General features: G+C 33.4%; 1 protein-coding gene across 2 annotated transcripts in view; it reads right to left on the bottom strand.

The window, feature by feature from the left end:
* LOC132697193 (LIM domain only protein 3) overlaps nucleotides 1-16298 on the bottom strand; it is a 304634-nt gene extending 288336 nt beyond the window's left edge. For both annotated transcript variants that reach the window (XM_060662501.1, XM_060662499.1), the window contains exon 1: nucleotides 15892-16298. The gene's annotated coding sequence lies outside the window, so the exon portion shown is untranslated. The remainder of the gene's footprint in view (nucleotides 1-15891) is intronic.
* Nucleotides 16299-19494: the final 3196 nt, after the last annotated feature.

The raw sequence follows: 19494 nt of genomic DNA, 5'->3' as shown, positions 1-19494 counted from the left end.
TAAACTATCAAGGACATCATTGGATGCTCTTAAAGAGCTGTGCATGCTCCTAGGACAACAGTGGGTTATACAAAATTTCCATGCTTTATTTGCGAGTGGAATTGTCGGGCAAGAGACAGACATTGGACTCAAATATGATGGCTCACTACAACCCGCCTAACACCTGTTATCAAAAATGTATTAGGAGATAGCTTAGTTGAACTCAAAAAAGGTTTACTGCCTCCTTTCATATCAAACTTGGTTTGATGAAGCAGTTTGTTAAAGCCCTAGACAAAAATGGACGGTGTTTCAAATATTGGTGCGATAAATTTTTGTTGGATAGCAGATAACAACTACTGCTGGATGTTAAAATGAGATATGCCCTTAAAAACAAACAGCTGAATGTCCAGACAACTCAGCTTTCTGGCAAAAAGACGAAGATTTCACTCAAAAAATCTGAGTATAACTATACAGAATAAACTATACAGAATAAAAAAATTAATTATTCTAAAAATATAGTTTTTTTTTTAATATTTGCAAAAAAAGTGATACAAATAAATCCATAACATTTTTTAAATCAGCCTAACAAAATTATATATAAATCAGTTTTCAAAATAAAAACATCTCTCAAAAAGTTTAATTTTGTAGACCTATGAAATTGTTTTTAAATCCAAAAGAGACTCCGAGCACACCGTCAGTTAGTGAGCGCACCCGGTAGCGAAAGTTGATTTGCGTAAAACTTAAATTTGACGGGTTTTTGTTATCGCGCCGTTTCATCCCCCGTCGCCCTTCCTTCCCGACCATTTGCGTATCTCTGTTCAGCAGAGGGTTTTTAATTAAAGTCGAAGGTAATTCCCTACTAGAATATGGTTGTCGTTAAAATAGATTAAATTTAGGTATATTTTATTAAACTGCCGACGTCTTTTTTGAATGTAAATTAAAAGTTTTTTGTTGCCATCGCGATTTCGATTTCTAGGAAAACATGTATCGATTACCAATCAATTTTTTACCAGGTATGTTCCTAAAAAAGGTAAATAATTGAAAACCTTATTTTACCACATTTCAGTTTGCCTACACCAAAATAGTTATGCACAAAATACAAATTTTCATTACGTTATAAAAACGTAAAAGTTCATCATCATTCAGTTATAGAGTAAAATGTCTTTAATTTTGGAGTACAATAAAAATGAATGATGACCGTTTCACCTTTTGATGAAAGACTTGTTCCCTAAATAAGTGCTTTATCGAGAATGAAGGAGGAATAAAATATGTATATTTATTTATTATTCAGTTTGCTATGCTTGGAAGGTCTCACATATTCAGTTCATCTGGCAAATTAATAGACATCGATTTTGAAAAATATGTGACTGACCATGTGAATAAATAATAAGAAAGGCTGATAGCATATGGAATCAATTTCAAGCGCGCATTTTCAATTTTTGCACGATATATTAAAAAATGCATTTATTTATTCTTTTCTTTCTATTTTTAAAATTATTTCGGTCAATTGACTGGTCAATTGATACAAAAAAAACTGACCGGTAAATTCAACAACCCTAATCACGTCCTTTAACCAAACATACATAGAAAAAGAAGCAAGTAAACACTAGGTAAACAAGGCATTTGTGCCCCCTTTATAAAAATTAACAAATTCATGTTTAAAAGAAAAGGTTTAAATCGGCTTTTGAAAAAAACACAAAAAAAAATGTTAGAAATCAAATCAAACTAGATCATAAATCCAGTCGAAAACATGTATTCATAGTTTGCCCATAATGCCATACAATATGCATCAGTCGAATGGAATAAAATCGATACCTAATAAATAAATGTGTTCAAAAAAATACTTTTTAGGATTTTCAGTTGCGCATTTTATTTATTTATTTATTTTTATTCAGTTACCCATATTTTATTAATATGTATTCTTTATTTCTTGCACAATAATGGATTTTTTGATTGATTTCATTCATCAGCAAAATTTAACTACAGTACGATGAATGTTTATGATCACATAATTAAATATTTTTAATAAATTTTAATTTAAGCTCGCCCCTGTAAAATTTTGAAGTAGCTAGTTCACGTACGCAAAACGACATTAAGCTTGAATAAAGCGTTTTTTTCTGCCAAAAAAAAAGAAATAATTTTTTTCCGAAATACGGGAAAGAAATAGTTATTTAGAATTTTGCGCAAAACCAAAAGAAGTACTAATATACATGGTGTTCCATTTTAATTTGCAAAGTTGTCGTCTGTTTCGAGTTAACTTGGTAGCGCTACAGGTTCGTAAAAATTTAAAAAAGAGAGCGCATATTTCATTAATTATGGCACAATATTGGATTTTTCGATTGATTTCATTCATCAGCAAAGTTTAACTACAATATGATGAATGTTTACGATCAAATAATAATTAAATGTTAATTTTCTATTTATTTAATTGGATTGATACAGTACTACTGAAATAATATTATTATTAAGGGTGATTAATGTTGAATGTTCTATTAGAAATTATGGAGAACTAATTAGGTTTCTTTTCAAATTTGGTATACGGTCATTTGGTTTGGAAACAGAGGACAACATTGGAAATTCAGATGGAACATGATGTGTACGTTTTCTGGTTTTATTCGACATCCTTTTTGTTAAGATTACCCTATTATGCCTATCTCTTGGCCTAACTTCAAAAAAGATTTTTTTTCCAGAAAAACTGTGAGAAAACAGCGTTTTATTAAAGCTGTATTTTTGTGAGCTTTACAAATTTTGCAGGGGATTAGCTTATTTCAATGACAAATACGTAGCTTTGATGCTAACCCATACAGGTTGTCCGAAAAAATTATATTTCTGAAGAAAAAAATTGAGTAATTTTTTATTTTAGATGCAACCCTACATATTCGACATTACCGTCAAACATTTCATCAAATCTCCATATATGTCGATGTACACCGAAAACAAAAACCGAAATCTTTTCTACGTGGCAATGCCAAATAAATACGGTTGCATTAAAAAAATAGTTTTTGCTGTTAATAAAAACTTTTCAGAAGTAAAATTTTAAATAAATTACCATATCTAAAGCAGTGTTTTTCTGCAAAAAAAAAGAAATTATTTTTTTCCGAAATATGGGAAAGAAATAATGATAAAATTAATAAAATATTTAGAATTTTGCGCAAGACCAAAAGAAGTTACATATATACATGGTGTTCCATTTTAATTTTCAAAGTTGTCGTCTGTTTCGAGTTGACTTGGTAGCGCTACAGGTGCGCACAAATTTAAAAAAAATAGCGCATAGTGCGACTATATTCAAAATTAAAAAAAAGTTCTCCAGAACTTCGAATAGACACTCAAAGTGAATTATCCTTTATATTATTAAAGTTATTTCAAAGGATTTGATTTGTAAGGATCATGCGGTTTAGTAAGAAAATAAAGAGACACCAACCCTTCGATTTGATACCTCTCCTGACCAGAGAAGTCCTTAAAATGTTTCGTTATTTTTTTCGCGGGTAACCAACACGCTCGCCCACCGGAACATCATGGCGGCAACAGCATTTTATAAATTAATAGAATATGAAGAAATTAATTAAATTCCGTGCGCAATTAAAAAAGTCCGTGTTGATGTTGATAACAAAAAGTAGAACAATTACGTCCTTTTTGTAGGTTGCCGCAGCACCGATACGATTGCAGTTTCCGTCGAAAAATTAATTAAATTTAAAATAATGAAGGGCCGCCCGAATAGAATTAATATGCATCCTTTTGTGTATGTTTTTTAATTGACGTTAATTGAACCTTCGAATTATTAAAAAATAACCATATCGCAAAACGCGTAGCTGCCATCGATCAATTATATATTGCTTTTTGGGGAACCGAACAAAATTTTTATATATTAAAAATTATTCTCATCTCTAAATAACACGCACGCAGTACTCGTATTACCAATAATAACCAAGAAACAGTTTTTGTGATTTTTCAATTGGCATATTAATATATTGTAGTTAATGAAACTAAAACATTCTCCAATTAACATATTTAGAGATTACTTGTTTACTTTATTACATAGAATATATGAGGTGTGTTAAAAGTGACTTTTGTAAATGGGCGAGCTACGTAGACTTGATCTTAGATATCTTTTTGTTATGCTGGTACACATGTCCCTAACACATGTTCACAGTTTCAGCCAGTTTGCAGGTTTACTTTTTTTTTGTCAGACAGAAGCGTTAGACGTGTCTTGTGTGCTTGGCGATTTTCTGCTGTCAAAAAAAATGGTACAAAGAATTCGCACAATTTTTTTTATAAAAAATTGAATACAGTACTGCAAAACACTTGAAATGTTGAAAACGGCATATGGTGATCTGCTTTGAGCAAAAAAAATGTTTATAAGTAGTAAAAGCGGTTCTAAAATGGCAGAAAAGACGCCGATGAGGAACCCCGCTCTGGACGCCACCAGCACATCAATAACTGAGGAAAGCGTTTAAGAAGTCAAACAAATAATCTCCAAAAGGCTGTTAAACGACGTCAATGATGATCCTGATATGTTCAAAGAGGTCATAACTGGTGTCGAATCATGGGTATACCAAATAGACCAAAAAAAGCACGTCAAGTTCGATCAAATGTCAAGGTTTTGATTACTGTTTTCATTGATGATGGTGGCATAGTACATCAAGAGTTCGTACCACAAGGTACAGAGTATTACCTTGAAGTTATGTGCCATTTGCGAAAAGCAATACGAAGAAATCGTTCGGAATTGTGGGAAAACAATTCAAAACCTACTCAGTCATCGTTGCCTGTGTCTCACATTTTGGCAAAAACAAAATCACAATCAAGCTTCGGCCACCACATTCACCGGATATTACCCTCTGCGAATTGTTCCTGTTCCTAAAACTCAAAAAACCCATTAATGGAAGAAGGTTTGGAACGATTGAGGAGAAAAAAATCGCTGGAAGAACTCAAGGCTATAACAGAAAGTGCTTAACACAAGCGCTTAGAGGATTGGTAAAAACGTTGGCAAAAGTGTATTATATCTAGGGGGATTATTTTGAAGAAGACAACATTAATGAATAAATAAAATAAATAAATAGTTTTTTATAAAACTTGAAAGTCAACTTACTTTTTGAACACACCTCGTATAGAAAATTTATGGTATTCCATGCAAATTTTTCCAGACTTTTATTTTAGAAAGCCCATGAAAAACCTTCTAAACGTCGACAAAATAAATTTTATCTTTTAAAGATATTGACTTCTTAGAGTTTGAAATAGAGAATTTTAATTATTTATAACATATTTAAAATTCGTGTCATATTGTATCTTAATAACTATCAAGTTTTTCTATGAAGCAACTACTTATCAAAATAAAATAATATGAAAGTTGGTGTTCCTCCAATATTTCCAACATAAACTATGAAAGAATATATAAAAATATATCTATTTGCGACATGCGTACACATTGCATAAAATTAATAATTAATTGTACATTATTTAAAGTTATCCTTTATTATCTCGAAAGTATATCGATTATACAAAGTGTTATCTTAGGATCAAGGGACAAATAGCAAAAATACTTGTAATAACAGTTGCAGCTTGGCATTTCGGAAAAATAGCTAAAAATTTTTTTTATAAAATAGTTGCCGTGGCACTGGATCTTCCGGAGAAATAAATTACTCCAGGCAATAAATTTTGTCACGATGCCCGGTTGCCAAATCGTACAACCCCGCGTTTAATAAGTTCATATAAAAAAGCTGTTTCAGCGGATTTTCCCTTCCCTATTCTCTTTTAAGAGCACTATTGGTAAACTCGTGAATTCAAATCTCACAAAAGACTTTGTTCTAGTATTAGTAAAATTTAAAAAAAAAACGAAAAAAACTGATTAAGCGTTCTTATTATTTTGTCCATTAACACTATAAATGATTCACGATTAATTATTTGCAGGGACATTACTTATCTCCTAAATTAAAACCCAAACAATATATTTTTTCAGTGTTAGTGTCAATAAGATTTTGGCACCATAAGTTTACTTGATTTAGTACATACATAATATGAAAAAAAAACGAAAAAAACTGATAAACAGTCTTCGAGGTGGTCTAATTTCAAGAACAAGACATAATCACATAAATTCAACCCCCCAAATTTTAATAATTCAAAATATGAACAAAAAATCAAATCTGCTAACACGACAAAAGGTACCCGACTCGATTCGCGATTAATGGTTTATACGAACATTGCTAATTTCAGCAATTCAAGACCATTAATTCGCCAATAATTTAGTCACGCACAGTCACAATAGGTTCGTTTTATAACAAAATCTTTAACTCACCGGAGAATTCACTATTTAAAAAAAATATTTTACACACATTATTCAGTAGTTCAATTTTATTTTTTGTTTCTAAACATTCAAAAATTACTATAACGGCACATCTAACCAAATATTTCTCTGTGTGATGATGCGCATAAGCTCACTGGGATGGTCTTAGATGGCAGTGTTTTGCGGCTTGTCTCTGATTTCACTTAACTCGATGATGATTTGATGACGACAAGTGATAAAAGAAAATTAATATGTACTTTGTTTCTGGGATTTGAGTAGTGGTTTTACCTATTTATGCGCAACAATGCTCTGCTCTTATTGACTTTAATTACATTTTATATTTTTAAATACGTACCCAAAGATAGTTTAATTTTATATGTTATACAGATTTAAATTAACCAATAATCCTGACCGTTCTGAAAGCTTGTAATGTGTGATAAGGGTAGAGTGATTGGAACTAGCATATCTTGTTTGTCGTACCACCTAATAATCATCTAAAATTATTGCTCTTCGTTACTAATTAATTGAAAATAACCGGAAAAAATAAAAAAGTTACAGGGGTTGCGAATATACAATGATTATTATTAGAGAGGAGATATAATAGTGTGTTATTCTTTTAGAACCGAAAATATCATTCTCGAATACGTTTCATTTTAAAAATTCGAAAAAATTAGTCATCTACCTAAGTATTTCGAAATGAAATCGAGGCTGCGGTTTTATGATATATGGAATTTAAAGATCACACCACAAAATTCAATTAAAAATGGTTTTTTTCATAAAGCAAATTTTGAAAAAATACGGCGAGAAAAGTGCCACATCCAAAATAAAAATTGTTTATTGTTGAACTCGGCAAAGTCCTAGTGATTAAAAATGTGATTTGAAATAGTAGGTTTAACTGTTTGAAGACGAGTTTTGAAATAACTCGCGCATGGGCATAGTCAAGGCCACTATACTTCTAGCAGCTGGCACATCTGCCATTATATATTTCCTTAATATAGCGATAAATTACCTGCTTCAAATCGTGCATGATGGCTGGCTTTTTGGAATAAACCTTCAAACAACATGTTAGGCCAACCATACCAATACACCACACCAATAGTTAAATGTAATTTTGTTAGATGCCAAAACTTGCAGTGACCATGATGTTACAGGCGCAATTTCTACATCTATTATTATTTGTAATTGAAGGAATTCCAGTAAAAATCAAGTTTTATGATAACTGTTCTCAAAATTGAAATAAGATAACTTTGCATATATCATAGGCCAAGAAATTCGGGTCCGGCAATATTCAAAAAAAGTGAATTAACTAACCAGTCGAAAAGTCATACAGAAAGGAAATATAAATAAATAATCAACGATTTATCATTACGAAGTTATTTTATTTGATATTTGATTTGATTTAATTTTTGTTTGTTGGAACGTATACTTTATAAGTTATTTTATCTTTTCAGTACACTAAGAACATCAAAAGCAAAATCCTGACGGCATTGAAATAGATACGTTGCGTAGTCGAAATCGTGTGATGCACTGGTAGACAAATTAACTTCCCGAAGAGAAACCAAAACTGATTTAAACTACAACATAAAGGAGACGTATATGAGCATTTAATAAAACAGTTCCGAATTTAATCTATTTTAACGGGCCACCATTGTCTCGCTTAAGGAATTACAGCTTTAATTAACAACAGAGCGAGAAGAATTTTGCCGCATCGCGCACTTCTAGCCATGTAATTCTACATATAATTCAATTTAAGTTACTAATTGGTTCTCGTATATGGTGCAGGCCGCACTTCTTATATCCGTTGCGTAATTGGCTTTGCTTAAATTCGCTCTGGATATCGCTTGATGTCATTTCAATGCAAATCCGTGAGAAAATGTCACGAGACCCTAACTACAATAGAATATAATAGAACATAATAAGGTTAATATTATATATAAGGAGAATGTCTTATTAAACAATTGGAAACGGACGCAAAATGAGCAGGGCACATAAAACGTCTAATAGAAGAAAGATGGTTTAGAGGTATCCCTACAGAGTACACTCTAAATACTGTTATCACTATTACTAACCATCCGGTCAACCACCTCTAAAGTGAATTTCTGAGTTAGCAACTAACTGAGCACAGTTTAAGTAACTGGTCTGCATTAATAAGGATCAGATAGAGACATTCTAGAACCAAAGCACTTGAGGAACCAATCTTGTGGAAGGTGGATGGATTCTATTAGGAGGGACTTGCGTGAAACCTAAAAAAGGTACCGTACCAGGTAGAACACACTAATTTTTTCAAGTTTTATATTTTTTACATACTACGTTAATTTTAGACTAATAATTAAAATATTCATTTAAATAGAGGTTGAATGTTGCAGATGAATATTGACGTGCTTCAACTGAACATAATTATGCAGTTTTAAAAATTATTTTTCAAAGACTTATGTGGTGTTATGCGTAACACACAAGAGAAACCTTTAATTGCAGAATCAATATTTACCTACTCCGAAAGATTTTCCACATCTGAGGATCTGATGTTGGACTTTTTCTTATATCTCATATTTTTGAAACCATAATAAGTAGTAAAATGAACTACTTAAAACTAATGAAATTCCATCTAAAAGTTTGGAAACTAGGCAATTTCGTAAGGAAAACATGACATGACATGAATAATTTTCATTTAGCTTTGGTGACATCCAATTTTTTTGAAATATACAGAATGCGGTCTTGATTCATTATTTTTAACCTAAAATAAATCACCGGATTTACTATTAAAATACTAAAAATATAAAATGCGACAAAACGTAAAGAATACTAATTGAAATCGTTATTATTGGCTCACGGGCTGGTTGCAACTCATAGATCCCCAAACGAGAAAGGAACATTACGTAGAAAAACTAGTTTTATGAATATTCCTCTGGTATCTGAATTAAAATCGAGACAACGTCGCTCCCGGGACTCTTTAGTATTAAACCAAGAACTTTAATATGTGTTGTAATTCTTCGAAGTTGTTAATTAAAAGTTTTAATTTCTTCGCCCAGACAATACGGCCGGAGTTAAGGCAAATGAAACTTTGGAAGTTTTATTACCTACATGTTTGATGTCATGTCTTCTCTCTCATTGGCTTTTATTAAATTCTCGTTGAATTAACAAAAGTTCCCTCTCGTAAGCTGAAGTTTAAAAAAAGGTGGGCGAGAAATGAGACGGCACATATTAATTTAGCTACTGCAGAAACTTACTATTTCCATTTATACAGGGAGTCCGGAGATTTCAGAATTTTATGTAGACCGAAGATACTCCCAAAAAAACGTGGTACAATAAATGTTCTCCATCATTAGGGAAGTTAAGAACGGACATGTCACCGCATTCGTTGCATTTTACATACATAGGTGAAAACTGTTTTTTTTTTTAAATACAATTTTTTTTAGAGCATAAAAAATTCGAAATTTATTTAATAATCGAGTTTAATTTTAGTTTAAATCAATAAAGATGTTTGATAAAGGCCATTTTTGTCGTGAGTTTGCTTTCATAAGCGAGTGACTTTATACTTTATATCATTAGTTTTTAGATAAATTTTTGCAAAACAGCTAGTGATATATGACGTCACCATAATAAATGACAAATGTCAAAAATAAATCAACAGAAAACAACCAATCGCTTTCGACTTCCCTGACGAAGGAGAACATCTGACTGTAATACGGTCCTTATGACCTAAGTACAGAAAAGATTAAATATGCGGTTAGAAGCACTTTCTGATTTTTTTTATATGACAAACTTATTTTGACCCACCCTGTACGCTTCTCATGGCATATACTTACCAGACACTCTGTACAATAAAAAATAATGGTACACGTAAAACTGCTGATTCCTTTACGATTTAGCCAAACTTAGTTTATATGCAAGGCGTCCAAGTGAAATTAGTAGGTGTCCAAATGAAATTATTGCTCGATTTTTCTATTTAACTTCATTTTAAACAAACATTTTTTTTTTGCATGAAATGTTAAATGTTAATCATTTGATTTTTTAGACCAATACTGTATTTTTGTATTAAATTTTTATTTTTTATGGAAGATTTGCAAACATTGAATTCGCCATCCTAATCAGTGTGCTAATGCTAATTTTACCAGCTTCGTATCTTTAAAAATAAAAAATGAGAGTTACTCATTAAATTATAAGGTGACATTTTAGAAATAAATATCGATGAGTCTGAGCATTTTTCTAAAAAACCCTTAACGTGTATTGAACTTATTCGTTTTTCATGAACGTACTGTATATCATAGAAATACTGAAAAGAAAAATATGAGTTCTTATATTTCGCTTGTTATATACCATCCGGATGGCACTTTTATTCTGAACGGCGACGGTACTCATTTGAACGTATTCATTTCGAGCCATTGTCTTGATCTGCCGTGGTCGACCATGTAAAGTACCACAAAAAAAGAAACAAAAGGTCGAAACCAGTTTTGGCGGCACCGTACGGCGTGGCGTATGCTTATTTATTCTTCGCTTAATGCTACACAGAGTGTTCTGACCACACTAAACCCAACACAGACCTCGAACTCGGCACTTTTGCGAGCTATTTCACAGTTATTATTAGAAGCAGGCGGTTTTTTGATACCGTAAAAACCAGCTCATAAAAGATTTTTTTCGGGGCACTGTAGTTTTCAGTTCTAAAATACAATTGTGGCTCTTTAAACAAAACACTGGCAGGAAATTATTTAACGCTTGAATTCCATTTTTGAAATTTTTTTAAACAGTAAGTACAGAGCAGAAACGACTTACTAAATACTTGACTAAGAACCTATGGAACTTTTAAACAGTCTGATGTTGATATGTTGCGATTCTTACAGAATAACATTCTATTATCAGTTAAAAAATTTGTCAATCGACAAGTTTGATTTGACAAATATTCAAGGATTTGAAAAAAAATCCGAAGTAGCCAGTATTGCATTAAAGAGGATTTTCAGCAATTAATTGTTTTGTTTAATATAGTCCAAGACTACACAAAAAAAACACAGAATTTCAAACATTACATAATATTTGGCGATCCAGTCTAAAACTCTCTTTTACCATTTAGATTGGTGGGTCCCAAAGTGGTCCAACCCCCAGGGGTCCACGGGAGACTTGGCGGGGGTCCAGCTTGGCGTGACAAAAAATACGGTTATATGGGATTTATATGGAATATGAAAGAAATGTAACCGCAGGGGGCTCACTGGGACTAGCTAAATTTTGAAAGTGGTCTATGAGAAAACAGTCTGGGAACCACTGATTTAGATGAATTCGTGACTTATTACGAAATTGGGACACAAATTAAAAAGAAAAAAATTAAGCGAACAAAATAATTTTTCTAAATTCTTACTATGACTGTGCACAGAAATTAATAACATCGTTGGTTAGTATAAATGTGAGAAAAATTGACGACCACTAGAAGCTTTGGAAAATCAAGCGGACGCATTATAATTATTACTTATCTAAGCAAAACTACCATTTATGTGTGTTTTAGACTTTAGGTTTTGTTTACAAAGTTTACGATTTCAATTATATAGTTACCGAGGAGCAACCATTTTAGAAGGCGGGGTTATTCGATTGGACCACAAACAAGATATGCTGGATATACAGCGCTACGTCCAGCATTTCATACCCAAAATTATTTTTATTATCCTTCGCCCATGATTCATTCATTAAATTATATGCTGTTATTTCTTTACCACCCTGTTTGTATACCTATCCTATACTTTCTTAACTAAATATTCTAAGAATTAAGGCTGATACAGACGAAACAGTTTTAAATAAAGCATTGATAATTTCGTTATTTTCCTTTGCCGCATTTACTTCAGCAACAGGTGCTTCTCTTTTCTTTCAGAAAAACGAATTTCCACAATTGAATAAGGATAAGATTTTCGATAATTTCCTCTTCGGCATTTTTGCTATATCATCTAAATTTTAAGAGGGCTGGCGATTACTTAGCTTTCTCTAAAGATTATCAGAAAGATGTTCTATGGGGTTTAGGTGACCACTCCGAAATGGGCAGTTTATCTAACATTTGATTTATTCTCGACATCTTCACTCGTCTCAATCCTCATGATTTTTTGCAAAAAAACATACTGTGACATAGCTGTGTCCTTGGACCATGAAGTCTGTTTCTTACGGTCACGATTTATATTAGTTTTCCTTACCAGTGAAATAAATGCTAGCAATGTTGCTTTGCAGGCAGGATTTCGGAGTGCTGACTTTACCAAATGGTATTCCCCAAGTATTGTTCCACTTCTTCAGACAAAGTTGTTGCTGTCAGCCATTCATCTGGCCAAAATCGTGACTTTTCAAAAATATTCCTTCCCAAAGCATCAAAATTATTCATTCATATTCGTATTGTGAGATAAATCTAGTATAATGCAATGAACAACGCAACAAGGCGCTGGAATATGATCAATATTTTCTATAAAAACATACTTTTACACTTTTACAAAAAATGTATTCACTTCATAGATTTGACTGAAAGTATTTTTCTCAATTTCCTTATAATGGGTGTTTTTTTTGGCCATCATCGTTTTTGAAGAAGTACGGACCAATGATTCCACCAGCCCCTAAAGCGCACCAAACAGTCAGTTTTTCTGGATGTAACGGTGTTTCGACATACAGTTTTGTTTGTTGACGTAGCCATTCAACCAGCAGTGCGCATAATCGCTAAACAAAATTCGCTTTTGAAAATCGGGAACAACAGCAATCTCGTTTTGGGCCCATTCGACGAATCTACGCCTTACTTGATGATGGTTTGGCTTCAATTCTTGCACGAGTTGGATTTTGTAAGCACGTAAACCAAGATCCTTTCGCAAAATCTTCCATAAAGTAGATGGACACACATCCAATTTCTGTGCTCGTTGGCGGATGACTAATTCGGTTCTTCCTCAATGCTACGCTCTACATCAGCAATAGCTTCTTCTGTACGCACCGTACGGCGTCTCTGGGGATGCGAGTTATCAATAAGAGTAAACGTGGTGCCAAAAAGTGCCATGGTTGTTCAGGCGTTAGTCTATTCATGATGAATTGCCAAACCAAACTGAGAATAAATCACTTGACAGCTGTTAAATCGGTCGCCATCCGGAACAGTAATGCCAACTTAAAGTTCTATACATCGAAAAAATACACCCTATAGTTCAAAACACTCCACTGTGTGAATGTTCTTTTTTACATTTTTTAATCTATCTATTTTAATTAGAGTAGTAAGACACACCAATGGATGGTATATGATCTTCCTTTAGAATCCACATGGTGTCAGTTCGGAATTTCGGTTTATACAAATAGACTATAATTAGAGACTTGGCGTGGTAACCTCTTACGCACTTAAATACACTTATAGAGCATTTGAATAGAATATTTATCGTTAATTAACCATGTTAAACAGAATTTCCTAATTAGCAATAAGAAAAATAAGATAATCTGTGTGACAATATAACTTATAAATAGAACATGCAATGCGGTTACACTGTGTAAACATGATGCGTCGAATAGTAAGCGAAACGGAAGTAGATAAACGCAACGTATTTATCGTTTATACGGGCTGCAAAAAAATAAACAAGAGATAAAAGTTATACGGCCACCTTCTTGATAAATTCGGTAAACACATAAAAGTAGTCATTAAATTTTTACGGGGCCCCAATTTCCTTCGTGGGAAAGATGCGGTTTTTTTCGGCGCGCTACTTACGGCATCTGGTGGAGTTTTGCTTAATTTCAAGTCAAAACAGGCACCAGGAATGACTTAAAATAAGTAATTGTACAGGGGTACAAAATTACTCCTAATGTCAACAGATGATGACAAACCAGAACCGAATCATGAGCTAGATCAAGACGATTTGGCAACACCGTGAACTTAAAATAAAGCAATGTACTGGATGTCTGTACAGAATTATTCTTAATGCCAAAATAAGGCAATAAGACTTGACCGTAAGAGGGCGCTTCACTACACTTCTGGTTTCAAATTACCGTAACTTTTTTGTCAATATAATTTTATTAATAATAACAAATAATTTTCTGAACATTGTTAACCAAAAACGTAATCCTGATTAAACAATAAAAATAATATTGAATAAAAATTTTTGGCAGTAGAAAATGTTTAATTTGCATGAAATGTTGTAGTCCAAATTTGGAAATGGATTTTATTTAATTCAAAGAGGTACAATTTATTTTAAAAAATAATTATAAAAAAACAGTGAAAAGCTGTTCGGTGGTCTAAAAATGATCACCGGGTGAAAATCTAAAAGCTACATATTTTAAAATTGTGGAACTTCCAGCTATATAAAAAACAAATAGGGAAGCTAATGCACAGTCGCGCCTGTGGATGTATACCTACGAATATAGATATAATATTAGAAATGATTGTATCTCTGCATGATTGCAGAAGTAGTCAAACGATGAGTTAATTTTTTTAGAATATAGTAAAAATCCAACTCAGTCATTTCAGAGTATATTTTGCTTCCTTTAAATATTAAAATCCAGATGCAGAGAAATCGCGTGATTACTGAAACCGTTTTAATAAGATAAGCACGTGTGTGATAATCCAGCCTTATCTTGTTATACTGCGACTCAGTAAGTATTAGTGAACCGTGTTGTTGATATTTATATTCTTCCGTAAATAACTGATAACAATACTACATAAATTCTACTCTTGAAGTATTTGAGGCCTTGACGTATTAATATCGGTTCTTCCCAATGAAGTTTAGTTAGTTTTTCGTGATATTAAAAAAAAATTTGGTCTAAGTAGGTATTTAAGAAAAAAATATCTGATGTAAATAAAACATTTTTTTTTGTTTTTTGCCTATAGTTATATATATAGTATATAGCAAATATTATGAACTATTTATTTTATTGGTGTTTTTACAAATAATGGCAACATGGCTTTGTATCCTATTTTTATTGGTATTATTAAAAACCACCTAAAAAAATGTAAAACAAATGTAATTTAATAGTTGTATCTTTATTTTTTTAACTGTGTATAAATATTGACATTCAGTGCTTTATTAAAAAGTCTAACGAAACAATAAGCAGAGCGACATTTCAAATTTGTTGTGCGGTCTTAGTCGTACTATTTTGACGAAATTTTCATAACTTCGTTTTTAGTTTCAGTTTTTCAAAAAAAAATCCTTCCGTTTTTTAAAATTTGACCATAGCACTGCATTCATAATTTTGTTTAAATCAAATCAAAACAATTGCGATAATGCCCCACTTCGTATTGCTGCGTTGCCAGTTTGTCTTCAATTTACGTAAAAATATCTTTAAATAGCTCATTTTCAATATTATTGTAGTTCTAATATTTTTCGAAATATACACATTTTATCAGTATAGTCGAATTTGAAAAAAAGCCTAACATATATCATATTTTTTCTTTTTTTTTTAGGAAAATTAAAGAATTGAGAAATTATGAAGACTTTGGACAGAATGCAGTTTTAATGTTTCCTATAATAAAAAAAAAACAAATTTTAAGATCACCTGAAAAATACTCATTTTACATGGAGCAATGCAAATACGGTGGGCATATTTAAGGGATAGATACTCCTAATAGGCCCGCCCAAAGGCAGCTTTTGTTGTCAAGTACATTTGTGTCATGCAAGTGAGCAAGCAGCGTCGAGATGCAGCTACTTAAAAGAACTTACGCAGAATCTTATTGGTCGAAAGTTCGGAACTCAAAAGTCAACTAACGACACTCTCTACCGGTCCAGTTAACCTTGATCGCACAACAACAGCACGCAGCCGAAAAAAGAGTTAAACGTCTGACATCTATATTTACAAGTCAAGGACAACGGCCCGTGAGGGTCAGTTGCGGCACTAAAAGAGTCTTTGGGTGTTGGCGGCAATGCGTTTTGTTATTCCCAACGAGAGCTTGGTTTGCCAACACGCGGGAAAGCGTCGAAAAACATTGCTGCGCACGTACAATCCAAACCAGCGTCTGTAATCAACTGACGTCTCGATTCACGCCGATCGCAGAAATCGCGACTGATCGTGCCTCGTCGGAGGTTTACGCTGATCACCTGGTGCAACGTTTAACCGAGCGGCGTCGAGCGCCAAGGTTCCAACGCCAACTCTTGGAAAGCCGAGGAATTTATCGGGTCAAAGAGAGGCGGGTACGTATACAGAGCGTTTGCGCGTTCGCGTTGCCAGTAAAATGCCGATGCCGCATCGGATATATGGAGAGGCAGGGCCTCGATAAAGACAGGTGACAAATCAGTGGGGTTTGATTGGGTCTTGGAGAAGGTATCGGGTCTGCCTTCGTCGTGGTCACCTGGAGATCGGTCGTTTCCTGGTCATCGTGGTCGTCGCCGACTAATTACGCTCGTTGGGGGATTCGGAAGATAGGACGTAAATGATGAATCTGACCCGCCGAGATGCATCCATCACTTAGTAGATTTGATTTGATGCGTTATTTGTGAAAGTAAAGCCGAGCCAACGTCCGGATCTATATTTTGGTCCCAAGTTATCGCATATCTCAGATGAATAATAATCGGTGTCCGAGATATGTGCCGATACGTCTCTCGGTGGTGTTCGATCATTCATCGGTTGTCGTTACCTTGCTAATGGGGCCTTCAGTCATCGAAATATTCCAAGCAATGTTTATTTTGAAAAGCCAGCGGTAAACTTAAAATTGTGCAAAGTTTACAACATAAGTTGCACACTTGATTGCGAATTTAATATTAGATCTCGGCTCAACACCATTTATTTTTATGGAAATGTTGAGGGTTTTATGTGGAAAGAAAAAAGGGCAAGTGTTACAGCTTGCTTGAAAGATGAAAAATTCAACAAAACAAATCGGGTTTTGCATGAAAACAACATAACTTGTTCCTTTGTGACCGAGCCCACGTGCAGCACCACATAACTCCTGAGACCATGAATTTCTATTTATTTATTTTTTTCTGTGAAAAAAATCATAATCGGCCCTACACACCGAATTACTACTGCCACACTTGCAGAAAAAATCATCTGTATTTTCACCTGTAGCTTTGCTGATGATTTTTGATCTGCATAGACTTAGAGCTTTGATTCCATAAAGGTTCGCATCTCTCCTAGAGAACCTAATAATAATATAACCTAGGTTCCAATTTGTTCACAGATGCATGAAGTTGTTATAATCTTAGATTTTGAGGCATTTAGTATAAAATATGCAAATTAATTTGTTTAAATAATTAAACAAAAACCATATAGTTATATCAGGTGTATAATTTATACTCAGCTTGTAAATTTAACAGGACTCTGGGAAGATATTTGGATATTTATGACGGTCATCATTAAATAAACTTTTTTTTTACTTTTAGAAATAATTTTAAACTGCTAAATGGAGACCATGTATCGGTGCCCATGAAAGGCCTTACTCTCACAAACCAAAATCAATCAATTTCAGAGTCGGCATTTACCTCATACACAAAAATAAGGCAAATAAGCTGGGATACTGAACGGTTACCAAATACACGTCTGTCCGTACTGTGTAGGTACATTGAAATTCTCCTTTAGAAAAAACTTTTCCGAAATTCTGCAAATATCTTTGAATATTCCCGAAACACCCTGAACTTCCTCGAGATACCCCAAAATATCTCGACATTCTCCGAACTTCTTCTGAACTTACCCAAAACAGTCTGCACTTCCACGCAAGTCCCACCAAATAAATACTCAAAAATATTCTAAAAAACCTTGAATCTCCCTATTTGCCTATCGGGTTTCCCACTCAAAACTATTCCATGTTTTTGGGAAAAATCACCATTTGGGACACGAGTCGTTATTGCTAGTGAAATATTCTGACATACATTACGATTCAAAATCGGCGGAAAATATCGAATGCCATATAATTATTTACGCTACAGCGGATTCATTTGCATAATACAACCAACGTAATATATCTCGACGTCTTGGCCCCTTGGCTACTACGATCCTATAGTTAAACCCCATGAATCGTGCTTCAAAGTGCTTATTAACAATTTTATCCACTTCCACGAATCGCATCGCAAGCGGCTCTAGGTATAACGTTTGCTCGGTAATCTATCACCGTTATCTTTAAAGTCGATATCGAAATCTTTATTTAATTTTTAACCTTGCGCCCCTTCTTTGCAATTAAAATTTCTAAACGTTAGACCAAACTTATTACTCAAGTGAAATATACAGAAATGTTCCTTAGAAGTTGAGATCAAAAATTAGTTTTTGAAATTAATTTATTTTTTATTAATTAATAAAGGCCGAAAAATTATGATAGAGATTGAACTTTGCAATGGAGTAGATTTACTTAGTACAATGATAACAAAGTCTCACTTTTCGTAAATCTATAGACGCTTTGCTTCAGCCTCTTATATATTATTGTCGATCGAAACATTGGGCAATTTGGAGTTTACATAAATACAAGGGTGGGGAGAAAAATTTCCGTCCAGATCAAGAAGAACGATGTTTTTATTTTTTTTTGCTTTATTTTTCAACACCATCTCCATCAACACTGATTTGTCATAATGGTGTTCTAATTTGGTTATTAAACGTGGATTCATCAAGTTCCACAAAGTACTGATCTACAGCGTCGATAACTTCTTCGTTGGTCTTAAATCTTTTACTGCCAAGCCATTTTTTGAAGAGAGTAGAGAACTTCAATTGGTTGATTCTGGACATTGCAACAATCGACGAATACGCTATTATGTTATCGTGATCAAACAGAATTTGTTTCTTAGTCAAACGAGGTCGTTTAATTTGCACCTCGTGCTTCAAACGTTACAATAACTCTACGTAGTATTCACCAGTGATAGTTTTACCTTTTACAAGGTAATCAATGTATATAATTTCTCACGCATCCCAAAAATGGTAGCCATAACCTTGTTTCCGGATAAAATTGTTTTAGCCTTCCTCGGAGTTGGTTCCCTTTTTGAAACCCATTGTTTTGACTGTTCCTTATTTTCAGGTGTGTAGTGATGGACCCAAATCTCATCAACAGTTATGAATCAACGTAAAAATTCATTTAGATTAATTGTCGGTAGAAATGTTTTCTCGAATCAGTTTTTGGTCGAGCACACAGCTTTTCTATACTCGAATAGTTGTGCAAAACGTTTCGCACACTTTCAGCTGATATCCTACAAATCTCAGTCGCTTCATGCACTTTCAATCTGCGGTCTTCCAACACTATTTGATAGATGGATTTTCTCAATCATTTTTGAAGTTATGACCTGAGCGAGACTCGTCAGAGGTACTCACACGACAATAAGATTACTTAATTCACTTTTTGAAATAAAACATTA

This window comes from Cylas formicarius, unplaced genomic scaffold (genome assembly GCF_029955315.1).
Source record: "Cylas formicarius isolate icCylForm1 unplaced genomic scaffold, icCylForm1.1 PGA_scaffold_1__22_contigs__length_36826433, whole genome shotgun sequence".
Classification (NCBI taxonomy): domain Eukaryota; kingdom Metazoa; phylum Arthropoda; class Insecta; order Coleoptera; family Brentidae; genus Cylas; species Cylas formicarius.
The sequence above is the reverse complement of the archived record's forward strand: the minus strand, read 5'-3'. Positions and strand labels throughout refer to the sequence as shown.